Here is a 16,703-nt window from a genome sequence, read left to right on the forward strand (position 1 = left end):
TCTACCAATTTATTCTCAAATATTTTTGTCAAATAATTCTTAATTGAACAATGAATTTTATCGTGTTGCAAAACAAATTAAATATAAAAACTATTAGTATTTACAAAGCTATTAAAAAGAATTGTCTTTGACTTGTGAAATGGTGTACTTATAAAATTAACTTAAAATATGAACTACAAATATTTATAAGAATTTAATTTTGATGCACTGTAAAGTAGTTTTACACGTGTATCCAATTACGTAATGATACATCAATAAAAATAAATACATTTCACATTGACCGCGTGAATGGTCATCCAAAAGAATGGATGTGATTACACGACTATGTAAAACGCTTTACACTGTCAGTGCATCAAAATTAAACTCTATTTATAAATTGAACTTAGCATTACTTGAAAAAATTTAGTAAATGAATCAATGAATCTTATCATCTATTAGAATTATTTCTATGTAAACCGTCTTACTCTTATCAAACTTGAATGGAACTTTTTATAGCCTTATAATTCTTGTTTTTATTTTTCATACTTTCTCTTCGTATAATCTATTATAGGTGACACTATTAATAGGATCGTAGTCAATAATCATTAGGTATGAAAAAAAATAGAATAAAGACTATGTGAAAATTATAAATTTTTTAAATAATAAACATAAAAAAAAATTTACTACTTATTATATATACTGATAATATGTCAATAATTTTAAAAATTTACTAATAATACTAATAGTTTAAAGATAATTTTACTATAGTTATAATAAATTTAGTTATTACTCTAAATAAATAAAATAAATAATATATTTAAAAACTAAAGAAAAAAATATTAGCGGTAATCATATTTAGAATGTTTCCATGTTTTTTTCATTTTTTGTTTTACTTGCTATTCTTTCACTGCAATGTTAGATCAAAGAAATTCTAAATTTGAAATATAATAATAAATATGTCATGTAATGAAAAAATAACAAAATATAGTTAACTAATTAATCTTATATCCATATAATATTATTATTATTATTATTATATACTGATTAGAACTATATTGGCATATATCAATTCTATGAAGTCGAAACTATTATTATTATTGCATAATAGGTTATTAGTCACCTGAATTATTATTATGAAGTCACGTTAATTATGCTTGAAATTGATATAATTGCTATAATTGCCATATATTCTCAATCACATCGATTATATCAATTTAATTATATTAATTATATTAAAATTATTAGTCAATTATTTTAATAAAAATTCTTGCTATAATTAAGTTATTCTTATATTATTATCTTGTATCAATTGTTATAATTAATTCAATAAAGATATTTATTTGATATATATGTTGTCTATATTAATTATATGCCAATATTTATAAGAATGAGTTAAAAAAAAGTAATATATAAATATATATAATATAATTTTATATAAAAAATAAAAATAAATGGATATAAACTGTATTATAAAAAAAATAAAGCCTATATATAAAAATAACGAAAAACTCAAGTAATTATTTATTAGTTTTTTTTGTTTCTATTACGCTTAATGAAAATTGAGTAATCTAAAAAATAAATATGGAAGTGACATGCATACGTATATTAATACAGAAAGAATATATATTCAAAATTAAAATTTATCCTTTATAGATTAATTCAGTTAAATGATAATACATTAATTGATAATTAGTTTAATAATATATTAAATAAAAATATCATTAATTGATAATTAGTTTAATAATATATTAAATATTAATTTGATATAACTATAATGAGAATATTTTTTCAAAATAATATAATCATAGATTATTTATGAACTAATTATAATGCAATTAAAGATATTATTATGACATAATATTTACTTTCATCCTATTACACTTTGTATATATCATCAGAAGATGCATGTTTCATTATTTTTTTTAGATAAAATCTGTTTTTTTCGGCAAAAAAATTGTGTTTAGGTCAACGATTTACTATATGTTTAGGTAGAGATTTTTTTAATTTAATAAAAATACAACTAAAGAAATAAAGGATAAAAATAAACTTAAATATATCTTACAGTACTTTATTTTATTAAAATATTTAAAAATAGCACATTCACAAAAAATACTCATAATATATAATTTGTGACAATAATTTAAAATTTTTTAATACTAATTTAATCAAATACTAATATTAAAACCAAAATACTTAAACAATATTGATTCTATTCTAGTCCTTAGTTACGTATAGAATAGAGTCATTCTCGTAACGACAACCAACTGAAACAATATCGTAAGTTTGAACATTTAGAATTCGTGCAAATTCAAACCATCCTCGTGTTAAATAAGCTTCATTATCCGCTATCCATGCAATGCGGCAAGGTATAGAATTGCCACACTGAGAAACCGAACTAACCCTTATTCCCCTCAATGGCATTGCATTGCATGCAAAAGAAAGCAATATGTTATAAAATTATTCTAATAACGAAAAGTTTAAAATAAGAAAATTTAAATATATTACCAATAGTTGAAATTGCATATCCGAGTTTGTCACGAATTTAGCAAAATTAAACTTAAATTGAGGGAATTCAATCTCATTATGTGCTCCACTTCGAAGATTCTCGAGCAGACGTAAAAAACATGGAGGGGATGGAACTTGAACTTGCCCCATAAAGTTCCATGGAAATAATTCCTCAATAAAAAATCGAGCTCCTCCCAAGAAAGCTAACTTTAACCACATTCCATTAGGTTAGTCATAATAGATGAGTAGATCCAACCATCCTTCGATAAAGTAGAGATTATTGCCCCTTCTTTGAACGCTTACATTGATCCATGTAGTTGGAACCCGAATAAGTGAAGACAACTCGATGAGGTATTTCATGGATGTGATGCATTGTAAACGATTGTGGCAAAAGACAATCGAACTGGAACATTAGATGATAAGAATAACTTGGAGCAACCACAATTAATACATTATCAAAAGAATAATATAATAGAATGATGAGTATATGAAAAATATTATAAAAAATTATAAATTGTACCTTAAAAGGATCAACTTCAATAAAAAACGAAGAATACATGTTTATTCTATGAAGTAGTAAAAAAAATATATAAAATTATGAGTTGACTCTCAAATTTAGATTCATGTACCACAGAAAAATACTATATATAGACTTTAGTAAAACAAAAATAATATGTAAATTATTTATTATTAAGGTAATTTTGTATTATATACAGTAATTTTGCATCATATATTAATTTTGTTAAAATTATATAATTTTATCATATCATAATTAGAATCATTATCTTCAATCATAATTAGAGAAATCTCGGACAATAAATAAGAATATTACACCTAATATACACATATTGAAAAAGAAAGGGGTAGAGATATATTATCATGAACGGGTATAATAACTAAAAATATTTGAAATAAATATCATAAGAAGATAGAATTATAACAGGTTAAAGTAATAAGAAAATAACTTGTAGAATTATTATATGCTAATGCTAAAAATAATTTTACGTAACCCTATTATAATTTTTTCAATTACCAGTGATAAATTATTATAATTTTAAGATATTACTTTACCCACGTGATAATTTCAATGTTATTATTACAATTTATTATTATTATTATTAGTATTATTGAATAATGAATAAGAATTAAAATGATATCAATATCTTTATAATTAATATAATTAAAATAACTAAAAATATTTAAAATTAACGTACATTATTAATATTATAAGATTTGATCATTTTATGATTAGAATCAAATATTCTTATCATGATTACTACGACTGGTGCCATTATCATATTATTATTATTATTATTATTATTATTATTATTATTATTATTATTATTATTATTGTTATTAAAAATATTTTTAATTGATAATTGAAAAGTAGTTTAATAGTGCATTAAATATTGACTTGATATAATAATAATGAAGATATGTTCCTAAATTGGTATAATTATATATTATTCATTAAATATTAATTATAATATAATTATAATAAAGATATTTTTTATAAAATAATTTAGAATAGATGAAAAATTTCATGCATTTTGGAGGGAAAACGGACTCACGAGGAATCGCCACGTCACCTTTATTAGTTGGGGAAAAATCCAGTTTTAGTATATTAAGTAGATAGATTGTAAAAAAAATTAAAAACATAAATTTTTTTTATGACAAAATAGACAACTTATCTCATCCAATGTTTAACATTCCATTATGATAATTTATTCGAATCTCTGGATAGAGAGTTAAAAACCATTAATTGCATATATACAGTTTTATCACATCTATTATTACATTTTTAATACGTCTTTATTATATTGAAAAATTATTAAAATATTTTTTCAGCTTCTTTTACATCAATCCTAAAATTATTCTTCTGAATTTTAAAATTCAATTCTCTTAATCTCCAATCCTAATTAACTTATTATTTTCTTGTTAATAATAAAATATAAATTTAAACAATTAATCACATGTCCCAAAAATAAAATAATAATGAAACATTGGTAGATCGCCAAAAAATTGTCAGTAGTAGAGATTTAGTATTCCTAAGTAAAACAATTAAACTTTATCCCTCCAAAAAATTATAAACCTTATTTGACAAATCTATAAACTAATAAAATCTCTTTTAAGATTAATCATTCAATTTTCTTTAGAATCATTCTTCTAATTTTTAAATTTTGGTAAGGAAAACAAATTAAATTTAGAAAAACTAATACTCCAATAGAATTATGGTAAATAAATAAAATTGAGGAAAAATAAAAAGTAATATAATAGAAAATTCTAAACTTTTAAATGAAGAAAATTATTAAAGAATTTATTCAAACATAAATAGTGTCTCAACATAATATTTTTCTCAGTATAATATAATACTTTCAAACACAAAATGATAGCTAACTTAAATAAATATAGAATTTTACAAACTTATTTTCTAGCATCTACAAAGGTAAAGTACTCCCTTAAACTAAAAATAAATAAAAATACTTAATACAGTTTTTTGTCCAAGAAACATAACAATAAGAAAAGTATATTATGGCATCTAAATTATATTCCTTTCGATGAATCAAACATGCAATTACAGAATCCTACTCAACCTCAAATCTCATGATCTTCACACATAAAAGTAAGCAGAAAATTAAGATGATTAAATTATATTGTCAATTAACTCCCAAAACTATATGAGAATTGATAATGAATGAAATTATTTCCTCTCACTCCAAGGTCTCTTTCTTCACCACAGCAGCTACTTCACTCATCCTCTAAAAAAATAACATTTCAAACTCATTAACATACAATAACAACTCCTATCAGAATCTATTTCACAATTAAAATTAAATTACGAAGCTCCATCACCTCTTCATTATCATAATCATCATTCAACACAGATTTTGACTTATTAAAATCTCCATCCACATTCTAAAACATTAAAAGAGCTCAACCATAGGATTAGTATGAATCATAATATAAGAGAGAATCAAAACATTGAGTTAAAGCAATTACAAATCTTTTGTTGTAGGTTTCGATATCGTCCTCATATGCTAGTCTGTTCTTAGTATTTGCCCTATGGAGTTTTTTTCCTGAAATATGATTATATAATGAATTAGAGACTAAATCATAAAACAACAAAAAAAGCGGAAATAACTGTTAATCGAAGAGAAAAGAATAATAAAAGAGAATCAGAGAACATGTTTGCTTTGCTCATAGTATTGGACATAGACTTCCACCTAGCACCACCAATTTTTCCAACCTAATTGGATTTCAAGAAAACATTAGCCTATCAGAACAGTTAACAACATTGAAAATTTGAAATCTCAGAGAAAAGAAGAAAAACGATAATAGAAAATAAATAAATAACAAAAAAATTTAATTCGAAGAGCTTGATTACATGAAATCGAAAATAGGAAGGGCTTTTCATTGGATTTAATTGGTGCATCAAGAATCCAGAACCAAGAGCAATGGTATCATGTTCTAGTCCTTCGATCTTACATTCTTGATTATCCTAAACAAACTCAAAACAAAATTTCACCTTGTTTTAACAATACACATGTGAAAGAATACAATTTGAACATTATTTGGAAAGAGTGGATCAAAGAGTTGAATAATCAAAGAAAGCAAAAAAATAGAGAATCGTTGTTCGAGAATTTTTGTATTGAGACCGAATTATATTGAACCAAATCCACACCTATTATAACATATATCTTTTGGGTGTGGAAATTTCAAAGAGAAAGTTGAGGGAATCAAAACTCTCTGGTATGTGAATCAGTCTCAAAATTAATTCGAACTAAAGAATAAAAACAATAAATAAAGCTCGAAGTATATTCCATTAAATATCACCAACTTAAAAGAAAAATCCAAAGAAGAAGAGTTAGTATATACGTACCAACTTGTTTCTTCTGTGGTTGAGCCTTATGCGGAACTAAAATTGAAACTCAAGGTTTGGTTCTGTATTTTTGTGTGAAATCAAAAGGAAGAAAAAACGTTATGAGATAGAAAGGAATGAATTGGGAAATGAGAAAATAGAAATTGCGGAAGAGCAAGAGTGAGGAAAAAATAGCACATATTAATATGATTGAAGAAATAGCAATATATAGATAATGTTAGTGATGAGCAAAAAATTAAATCACAGAAATAATATTAATGTATTTGTTATGGACCACTGCAGGTCCAGTCCAACTAGCCACCGGGTCGGGGCACTCCCCTTAACCCAGGCCCAAACTATCCCCTACCAGGGAAAACCAACAGGTCGGTTCCAAATACCCGACCCGGCCGACACCCGGCCTCGCCACTTGCGCAACCCAGCACACTACACCTAGCGACCCGGTCGGGTCGGCTTCCTCAAGGCCACACCCGAAGCCCCAACCCGGAGTCCAGGACGACCAGCCTCTCCCACACGGACAGGGGCAACTACAGCATCCTGACCAGTGGGTTAGGTCATCTTTAGGCCCGCCCAGCATAGTATATAAGAGGAGAGGTCAGCACTCCCCCCGAGGTATACATCATCTTACCTAATTTGGCTATCCCATCGTACGGACACTGACTCGATCGTTGGAGTGTCCTTGTGGGTGGCCATCCCCCTCATCCGTCCTACCGCTGCTCCCGCCGACCCTGGACCAAGAGCCCGCTCTGAGTTACTTCAGGGTCTCACCATCCCATCCCTTCACTGTCACCTGATCCGTCGAATACCCGAGAACCTCAGGTAACAAACATTGGCGCCGTCTGTGGGACCCTGGAGCAGACATGGAGTGACTCCCCACTTCGGAGGAACTCCGAGAAGGAGGCGGGGCCCGCCTAAGCAGAGCGAGCTCGACAGTTCGTGCCGGCGAACAGCCACGATCCTCCGTTCAACCAAACCAACCAATCTACACTAAGACCCCCGAAAGACGTCCTTTCGGAGGAACGGGGCCGACAGCGCCAAGATCATGCAAGAACTTAGACACAGAGTGCAAAACCTTGAGCGAGAGCTGGCAGCGAGGAGCTGATCCCACGGAGACGCCAGCCACTCCCATGGCGACGTCAGTCGATCCTGCACTCGCACTCGCTCCCCCTCCCGAAGACACGAGAGCCGAGAAAGGAGCCTAACAAGGCACGACGAGGCACACATACAGGCGACCTCCCAACCTACCCAGGGCAGATCCGAGAGCCGTGGGGAGTCCCAGAGGGGGAAAGCCAAGAAACAACAGGATCCCATCATCATGGGAGCCACCTCCTTCCACCCCACAATCCTCAAGGTCCGGCTTCTTAAGAACTTCGACAAGCCGATGGACATGAGGTACGACGGGACTAAGGACCCTCAGGAGCACCTCACAGCTTTAGAAGCAAGAATGAACTTAGAAGGAGTAGGTGACGCGGTCAGATGCCGAGCATTCCCTATAACGTTAGCCGGCCCAGCGATCCGATGGTTCAACGCCCTCCCACAAGGATCCATCATATCTTTTGCAGACATTTTCCAAAGCCTCTTGGCTCGGTTCACGACACGTATAGCTAAGGAAAAACACCCAATCAACTTACTAGGGTTACCCAAAAACCCGGGGAGCTGACCAGGAAGTTCCTAGACAGATTCAACGATGAGTGCTTGGAGATCGACGGCCTCACGGACTCAGTCGCTAGTCTCTGCCTAACGAACGGCTTGCTAAACGAGGACTTTAGGAAGTACCTCACTACTAAGCCTGTCTGGTCCATGCAAGAAATTCAAAGGGTGGCCAAGGAATACATCAATGATGAGGAAGTGAGTCAGGTTGTAGCAGCCAACAAACGACAGCTCCCAAAGCCCCCAGCTCGGCAGGCCCCCCAGGTCGACAAGTACAAAGAAGCTCCCAGGGACGACACCCTAGGTAAGCAGTCCAAGCAACCTCCACGGGTAGGAAGGTTCACGAACTACACGCCACTTACGGCGCCCATGGTAGAGGTTTACCAACAATTGCAGACAAGGGAATCCTATCTAGACCTAGACCATTGAAAGAAAGAACGGGAGGCAACAAAAGCCTTTACTGTGATTATCACAAGGGATTTGGTCACAAAACCCAAGACTGCTTCGATCTCAAAGATGCCTTAGAGCAGGCCATCAGAGAAGGAAAGCTGAATGAATTCTCTCGGCTCATCGGGGAGCCGAGAAGACAAAAACGAGAGCGCTCCGAGGAAGATCGTAGCCAAACTGTCAAACAAAAACAAACCCATGGGGGATGACAATAACCCCCCAATCTTCATGGTCAACATCGTGGTCGGACACGACAGCCCTCCTAAGTCCAAATCGGCAGCAAAAAAGGACACCCGAGTACTCTCCATCTCGACAGAAGGTCCCATCGCCAGCAAAAGATCTCCTACGATATCCTTTGACCCGGAAGATAAATGGTTTCACGACCTCCCCGAGAACCCCCCATGGTGATCACTGCGATGATCGGAACAGGATTAGTCAGACAAATCCTCATCGATACGGGAGCTGATTCTAACATCCTATTCAGGAACGTGTTCGACGCCATGGGGCTCAAGGAGTCTGACCTCAAGAACCACCAGCACGGGGTCATGGGACTATGCGATAACTACATAAAACCTGACGGGACGATCTCTCTCCCAATCTGCCTAGGAACCGGTGACACTAGAAAGTCGGTTATGGCAGATTTTGTAGTCCTCAGAGACTCCACAGCCTACAATATCATCCTGGGGTGAAATACCATAAATGAATTCTCAACTATAATATGCACTAAGTTTCTGACAATGAAGTTCATAACGGACAAGGGAATAGTCGGCTCCATAAGGGGAGACCTAGAAACGGCAGTCGCCTGCGACAGCGCCAGTCTCTCCTTAAGGAAAGAATCTAAGAGGGCAGCTGGCGTGTTCTTGGCAGACCTAGACGTCAGGATGGAGGATAAGCCGAGACCAGAACCAGAGGGGGACATGGAAAAGTTTCAAATAGGGAAGTTGGCAGATCAGTTTACCTTTGTAAATAGAAACCTGCCCCATGAACTCAAGGGCCCCCTCATGGAGGTTGTAAGGGCAAACGTCAACCTCTTCACGTGGACACCATCAGAGATGCCGGGACTGGATCCCGAGGTCATGTCCCACCAACTAGACGTAAAACTTGACGCCAAACCAGTAGCCCAGCGGCGAAGAAAGATGTCTCAAGAAAGGGCCGACGAAGTCGCCAGACAAACAGCAGGGTTACTAGAAGCAGGATTCATCAAAGAACTCGAGTATTCAACGTGGCTGTCCAATGTCGTCCTAGTTAAGAAAACTAGCAGAAGATGGAGAATGTGCGTTGATTACTCCGATCTGAACAAAGCATGCCCAAAAGACTCTTTCCCCCTCCCCAACATCGACACCTTAGTCGACTCGGCGGCAGGATATCGTTTTCTCAGCTTCATGGATGCCTGCTCAGGCTATAACCAGATCCCGATGCACCGACCTGACGAGGATAAAACGACATTCATAACGTCAAGGGGTACTTATTGCTACAAAGTAATACCCTTTGGGCTGAAAAACACAGGGGCCACCTACCAAAGACTAATGAACAAGGTCTTCCACGACCTCATCGGCAAGTCGGTAGAAGTATACGTTGACGACATCCTGGTGAAAATAGCAGAACCGAACAAGCTAATAGACGACCTCCAGGCTGTCTTCAAAGCACTAAGAAAATTCAAAATGAGGCTCAACCCACTCAAATGCGCATTCACCATGGAAGCAGGGAAATTCTTAGGGTTCATGATAACACAAAGATGGGTAGAGGCCAACCCAGACAAATGCGAAGCCGTCCTTAAAATGACAAGTCCTGGGTGCGTCAAAGACGTACAACGACTCACCGAAAAACTTACGGCTCTATCCCGGTTCCTCGGTGCCTCGGCAGAAAGGGCCATCCCATTCTTCAACCTAATAAAGAAAGAAATCACCTTCGAGTGAACTCCGGCGTGCGAAGAAGCGTTCAACCACTTCAAAAAGATACTCTCATAACCTCCCATACTCAGCAAGCCTAGAGAAGGGGAGCCCCTGTACTTATACCTAGCTGTGACCACGCAAGCAATGGCGGCAGTCCTTCTCTGAGAAGAAGACAAGACTCAACGCCCAATATACTTCATCAGCAGAGTACTCCAAGGGGCGGAGCTGAAGTACACCAAGTTAGAAAAGTTGGCCTACGCCCTGCTAACCTCATCCAGAAGACTAAAACAGTACTTCCAAGGGCACATGATCATCCTGAGAACCGACCAAGCCATTCGGCAAGTCCTCCAGAAACCTGAACTCGCGGGAAGAATGATGGCATGGGCAATAGATTTGTCTCAATATGACCTGCAATACAAACCCTGGCAGGCAGTCAAATCCCAAGCCATGGCAGATTTCCTAGTAGAGGTCATAGAGGAGGCACCCGACGCACCGAACACATGGTGGAAGCTCCACGTTGACGGAGCATCTAACCAAATGTTCGGAGGAGTTGGGATCATTCTTGAAAACTCGGCAAGAGTAGCCTATGAACAATCAATCAAGTTTGACTTCACAGTCTCCAACAACCAGGCAAAGTATGAGGCCCTAATAGGAGGGTTAATATTAGCCAAAGAGGTCGGAGCATCAAGGGTGAAAGTCAGTAGCGACTCCCATATCATTACCTCTCAGATAAATGGCAGCTACCAAGTCAGGGACGCACTACTACAAAAATACCTAGAAAAGGTAAAGGAGCTATGCAAAAGCTTCGAGGAAGTCACGATTCAGCACGTCCTTAGAGAAAGAAATGCCCGAGCCGACCTCCTCTCTAAACTAGCAAGCACCAAACCCGGGATAGGAAACAGATCCTTAATCCAAGGACTAGCAACCGAACCTGGAATCATCATGTGCGCAGCCCAGATGCCGAACCCCTCCTCATGGATAGACCCTATCTTCCGATACCTAGAGCATGGAGAAACACCCACAGATGAGAAGGAAGTACAAGCTACCAAGAGGGAATCCCCCAAATACGTAACCAAACAAAGGTAGCTGTACAAGCGAGGGCTCCATCAACCCCTACTCAAATGCCTGCGCCCCGACCAGATGGACTACGTTATAAGCGAAGTCTACGAGGGGTGTTGTGGTCACCACATCGGGGGAAGATCGCTGGCAAGAAAGATCATCCGAGCAGGATATTACTGGCTCACAATGATGTCGGATGCCCAGGAGTTCGTTAAAAAATGCAAAAAATGCCAAGAAAATGCCGACTTCCACAAAGCACCACCCAAAGAACTCAACCTGATGATGGCCCCCCGACCTTTTGCCCAATGGGGAGTCGACCTATTAGGACCATTCCCACTTGGGCCTGGGCAAGTGAAATACTTGATAGTAGCCATAGACTACTACACCAAATGGGTAGAAGCAGAACCACTGGCTAGCATATCTTCAGCAAATTGCCAAAAATTCATGTGGAGGCAAGTAGTCACCAGGTTTAGAATCTCAGAAACCGTCATATCGGATAACGGGACACAGTTCACTGACAAGAAGTTCAAAGGATTCTTGGCAGGATTAGAAATCAAGCAAAGGTTCTCTTCAGTCGAACACCCCCAAACCAACGGCCAGGTGGAGGCAGCTAACAAAGTTATCCTAAAAGGGTTAAAAAAGCGACTTGAGGGAAAGAAGGGCTCATGGGCAGACGAGCTAGCTTCAGTACTATGGTCTTACAGGACCACCACCCAATCATCTACCGGTGAAACCCCCTTCTGACTCACATACGGGGTCGACGCAGTCATCCCAGTCGAAGTCGGGGAACCGAGTCCAAGGGTACTCCTCGGAGGAGGAAGTGAAGCAATCGAAAAGGATTTGGTCAACGAGACAAGGTAAATGGCGCACCTAGCAGAAACAGCGATAAAGCAAAGGACAGCCCTAAGGTAAATGGCAAGGTGCTAAAAAGAAGCCTGGGAAAAGGTGACTTGGTCTTACGACGCAACGACGTAGCGCTACCAACCCCAGAAGAAGGCAAGTTGGCCGCAAACTGGGAAGGCCCTTACAGGGTAAGAGAGGTCCTCGACAAAGGAGGTTACAAGTTAGAGAAGTTGGATGAAAGCGAGGTACCGAGAACATGGAACATGGCGAACCTAAGGAGGTTCTACTCATAAGAAGAAGCAACCACACGACTTGACAACCCAAAAAAAATTTTTTTTTTACATTCCTCTTTTACTATCTTTCACTTAATTATGCATTACATCACTTCCTTGCTTCAAAGATTTAACAATGCGTATATGATAAGTTTGTCTTTTTGCAAGATTCACGTCGAAACAATAAAACGACGAAAAATAACGAACGGTCGACCTAACGGGAACCCGGGACTGATCACCCCGGGAACCGGAGGGACCCAAATCAAAATGGCTCAAAGCGACAAGCAACAAAAACGGTAAATACCATAAAAGCGGTAAACCAAACAGCCACGACGGCCCGAGTAAGCGACAAACAAAATAAAAGCAAGGCCACGACGGCCCGAGTAAGCGATAAAAAAAATTAAAGCAAGGCCGCAATGGCCCGAGAAAGCAAATGAAACAGTACGGCCTAATATGGATAGACTACCAAAGTGTTTGCTACAACCAAAAGGCGCCTTAAACAGGCCAGAGATAGAAACAAGTCACAAAAAATAAAGAAGCATAAGAACTCAAGACTTGAAGATGTCAACAATTTTCCCGTCCTCGACAGTCTTGAGAGCTCCAACTTGGGAAAGATCAAGATCGGGAGCCAGCACGGCCACCTGAAGCTTGATCCCCTCCCCAGTCAGCTTCACGGCCTCCCGGGCCCCCTTTGCAAGCTCCTTATTTTTCTTCTTCAAAGCAGCCATCTCTTGACGAGCAGCCTCTACCGAGCTCTCCGCCAACTTCAGCTTTTCCTCAAATTCTTTGGCCTTCTTCTCAGCAGCAGCAGTCTCACTACGAGCAGTGTTCAAATCTTTCATCAAGGCGAGGTCCCGATCCACCGGCCTATTGATCTCCTTGGCATCCTCCTCAGCCTTCTTCTCCTGCTTGGACAATTTTGTCTTCAGAGACTCCTCCCGAGATCTCGAGTCTGTCAGATCTTTTTGGGAGTCCTGAAGTTTCACTTCCATAGCATGATAATTGCCCAAAACAGGCTCCATCTTCTTGGCAATAGCTGCGGCTCGAAGAAGACTGCGGTAGATCCACCTCGCCTGCCCAGAAAGGTCGGCATCATGGAAAAACTCTTCAGTGCCTGGGAGCAACTGGGATTCGATGAAGTCCCCAGCATCGAAGTTCTTCTCCATAACCAAGAGCACCTTCCTGGAATCCCATTTTCTCTTCTTAGGGCTGCTAATGACCTTCAAGTCATCGTCAGCAAACCCCAGATCCTCTTCGTCAAAAGCTTCCGCCTCCACGTTCGGATTCCCCAAGGTGTTCTCAGGAGGGGCCTCGACCTTCTTCGACTGATCTTGGTCGGCCCCGTCAGCCAGCCGCTGCCCTCCTCGGCATCCCCTTGGATGAGGTTCATCAAGTCAGCCAAAGTTTTCCTCCCACCAGCCATGGAAACTGTAAGCAAAGAAGGAGGAGAAAGCAAAGCGTGAGTGATAGAAGAGCAAAACACACAAAATGCAAAAAATAAAGAACTCACCAACATACGACCGGCCGGCCTCACGATCCCCCATAACCATACGAGGGTTAAGATTTTTTTCGCCAAAAATTGCCAACAAGATATCGGCAATATTACGGTCTTCCGGACACAACCAATCGTAGGGTATTTTAATCAAATAATCAGATCCCGCCCCGAAGCTCCAGTAGGTTGGGATCCGCCTTTCCCCCTCGGCAGTAAGCCAAAAAGGTTGACGACCTTCAATTGGCCTAACTTTGAAAAAAGTAGACTTGAAGCCATGGAAGGAATCCTCAAAAAGGCCAAAAATCCTACGACCTTGTTGGGCCCTAAAGGACATGTATCCCTTCTTCGCCTTCCCCTGGCGAGAAGGGTTCATAAGAAGGAAGAGGTAGAGAAAAACATTCACGGAGGTCGGAAGCTCCATATATTCACAAACCAGCTCAAAACACCAGATGTCAACCCAGCTGTTCGGATGCAGCTGCGACAGAGCGACATCGCAACGGTTCAGCAAGCCCATGACAAAGGGGGAAAAGGGCAAACGAACCCCCAAGGTTGTAAACGAACCCACAACCAATCAACAACCTGTAGCGTCATCAGGTTCTTCTGGCAAACACGCTCCCGATTAGCAGGAACATAGACCTGGTAAAACGCTTCCTCTGGACCACCTCCACATAAGAGCCCAGCCTGGTGCAAGTCCTGAAGGCCCTCCTTTGTGACTTTGAAAGTGGTATCCCTCACGTCAGAAGAAACCCAAGCATAATGATCAACGAAGTCGGCTAGCGGTCACTGAGCCTGATTCGAGAGAACAAGGCGCTCGGCCATACCTACAGCGGGGGCACTACTTAGTCAGAACGGGAGATCGGAAACTCCCAAAACAGTAAAAGAAACTTCAAATCCCTAAATCACCCTCTAGATACCCCTACACTAACCCAGAATTCAAGCAAAAACCATGGAAAAACCCAGTGGAACCCCCTTCTAAAAGAAGAAGCGACAAAAGCCAAAAAAGAAACCCAGACATGCACAGAGGGAAACGCACAAACACCAAAAGGAAAAGAGCAAAACAAAAACGATAAAAATCAACGTACCAGGAAAGATGAAGAAGTAAGCCGAAAGGTTGAAGCAGCGATGAACAAAGATGAAGAAGAATGAGCAAGTAGTAGAACACCAGAGACGAGACAACCACGCGTGCGAGGCACGAAACGCCATCAACGGACTCCCGAGAAGAAGAACACATCCCCTCTCGGTGAGTAGGACAAACACGCCTAGCCCCGAGTTCCAAACCTCAAGGCTAACGCATTGGGGACAGTATTACGGGCCATTGCAGGTCAAGTCCAACTAGCTGCCGGGTCGGGGCACCCCCTTGACCCAGGCCCAAACTATCCCCCGCTAGGGAAAACCAACGGGTCGGTTCCAAATACCCGACCCGGCCGACACTCGGCCTCGCCACTTGCGCAACCCAGCACACTACACCTAGCAACCCAGTCGGGTTGGCTTTCTTAGGGCCACACCCGAAGCCCTGACCCGGAGTCCAGGACGACCAGCCTCTCCCACACGGACAGGGACAACTACAGGGACAACTACAGCATCCTAGCCAGTGGACTAGGTCATCTTTGGGCCCACCCAGCACAGTATATAAGGGGAGATGTCAGCACTCCCCCGAGGTACACATCATCTTACCTAATTTGGCTATCCTATCGTACGCACTAACTCAATCGTCGGAGTGTCCTTACAGATGGCCATCCCCCCTCATCTATCCTACCGCCGCTCCCGCCGACCCTGGACTAAGAGCCCGCTCCGAGTTACTTCAGGGTCTCGCCATCCCCATCCCTTCACCGTCACGCGATCCATCGAATACCCGAGAACCTCAGGTAACAAATAGTATTCATATACATTCAAAATTCGGATCACAAAGGAAAATTAAGGATATGGAAGTCACATTTACAAATGATTTGGTAAATTGCAAAAAAAAAAAAGGTAAAACAATTAAGAGATTATTATTATTTGAAAAGAATGCAAAAAAGTAGCAATTGGGTAAAAAATCACCTGGATACTGTATAGTATAATATCCTTGAGGGGAGAGGAGCAGTTCTGCGTTGCGAAGGCAGCGGAGTGTGCTTCACATATAAGATCACGTAAAGCTGCTGAAGATCACGAAATCCACGGTTGAATAATCAGAAAGTGATGAAATAAAGCATGAAGAAGAATGTGAGATCTCACCGCTATGTTCTTGAACTCCACTGCATATCCATCACCATATTTACCACCACGAACTCCACTACCACCACCACCGCCATAGCCTCGTTCACCACCATAGCAATGTTTAGTGGACTCCATGTGATGACCAAATCGGCACAGCGTTCTTGATTCCTAGGTGCGGCACCACATTGACGCCGCGTTCTTATCGCCGCTTACAGATCAAACAATGCTTTCATCATGATCTGCAGTTCTAGCCTCATAGCCATATGCTTCAAGATTCTCCTTTTCACTTCTGCATGCTTGACCATCTTCTTGTTCCATCCTAGATCCATATGCTAGACTGCTAGAGTGAGGAGTAGACAGAATTGAAAAATTGATTTATATTCAATTTTAGGTTCCAGATCAAAATTTAAATTTTGAAATTTCATCCTCCTTCATGAATCTTATTCGTATAAAAAGACAATGAGAAAAATAAAAAAAGAAAATACCATAGA

Source organism: Arachis ipaensis, chromosome B10 (assembly GCF_059453495.1).
Source record: "Arachis ipaensis isolate K30076 ecotype BB chromosome B10, ASM5945349v1, whole genome shotgun sequence".
Classification (NCBI taxonomy): Eukaryota; Viridiplantae; Streptophyta; class Magnoliopsida; order Fabales; family Fabaceae; genus Arachis; species Arachis ipaensis.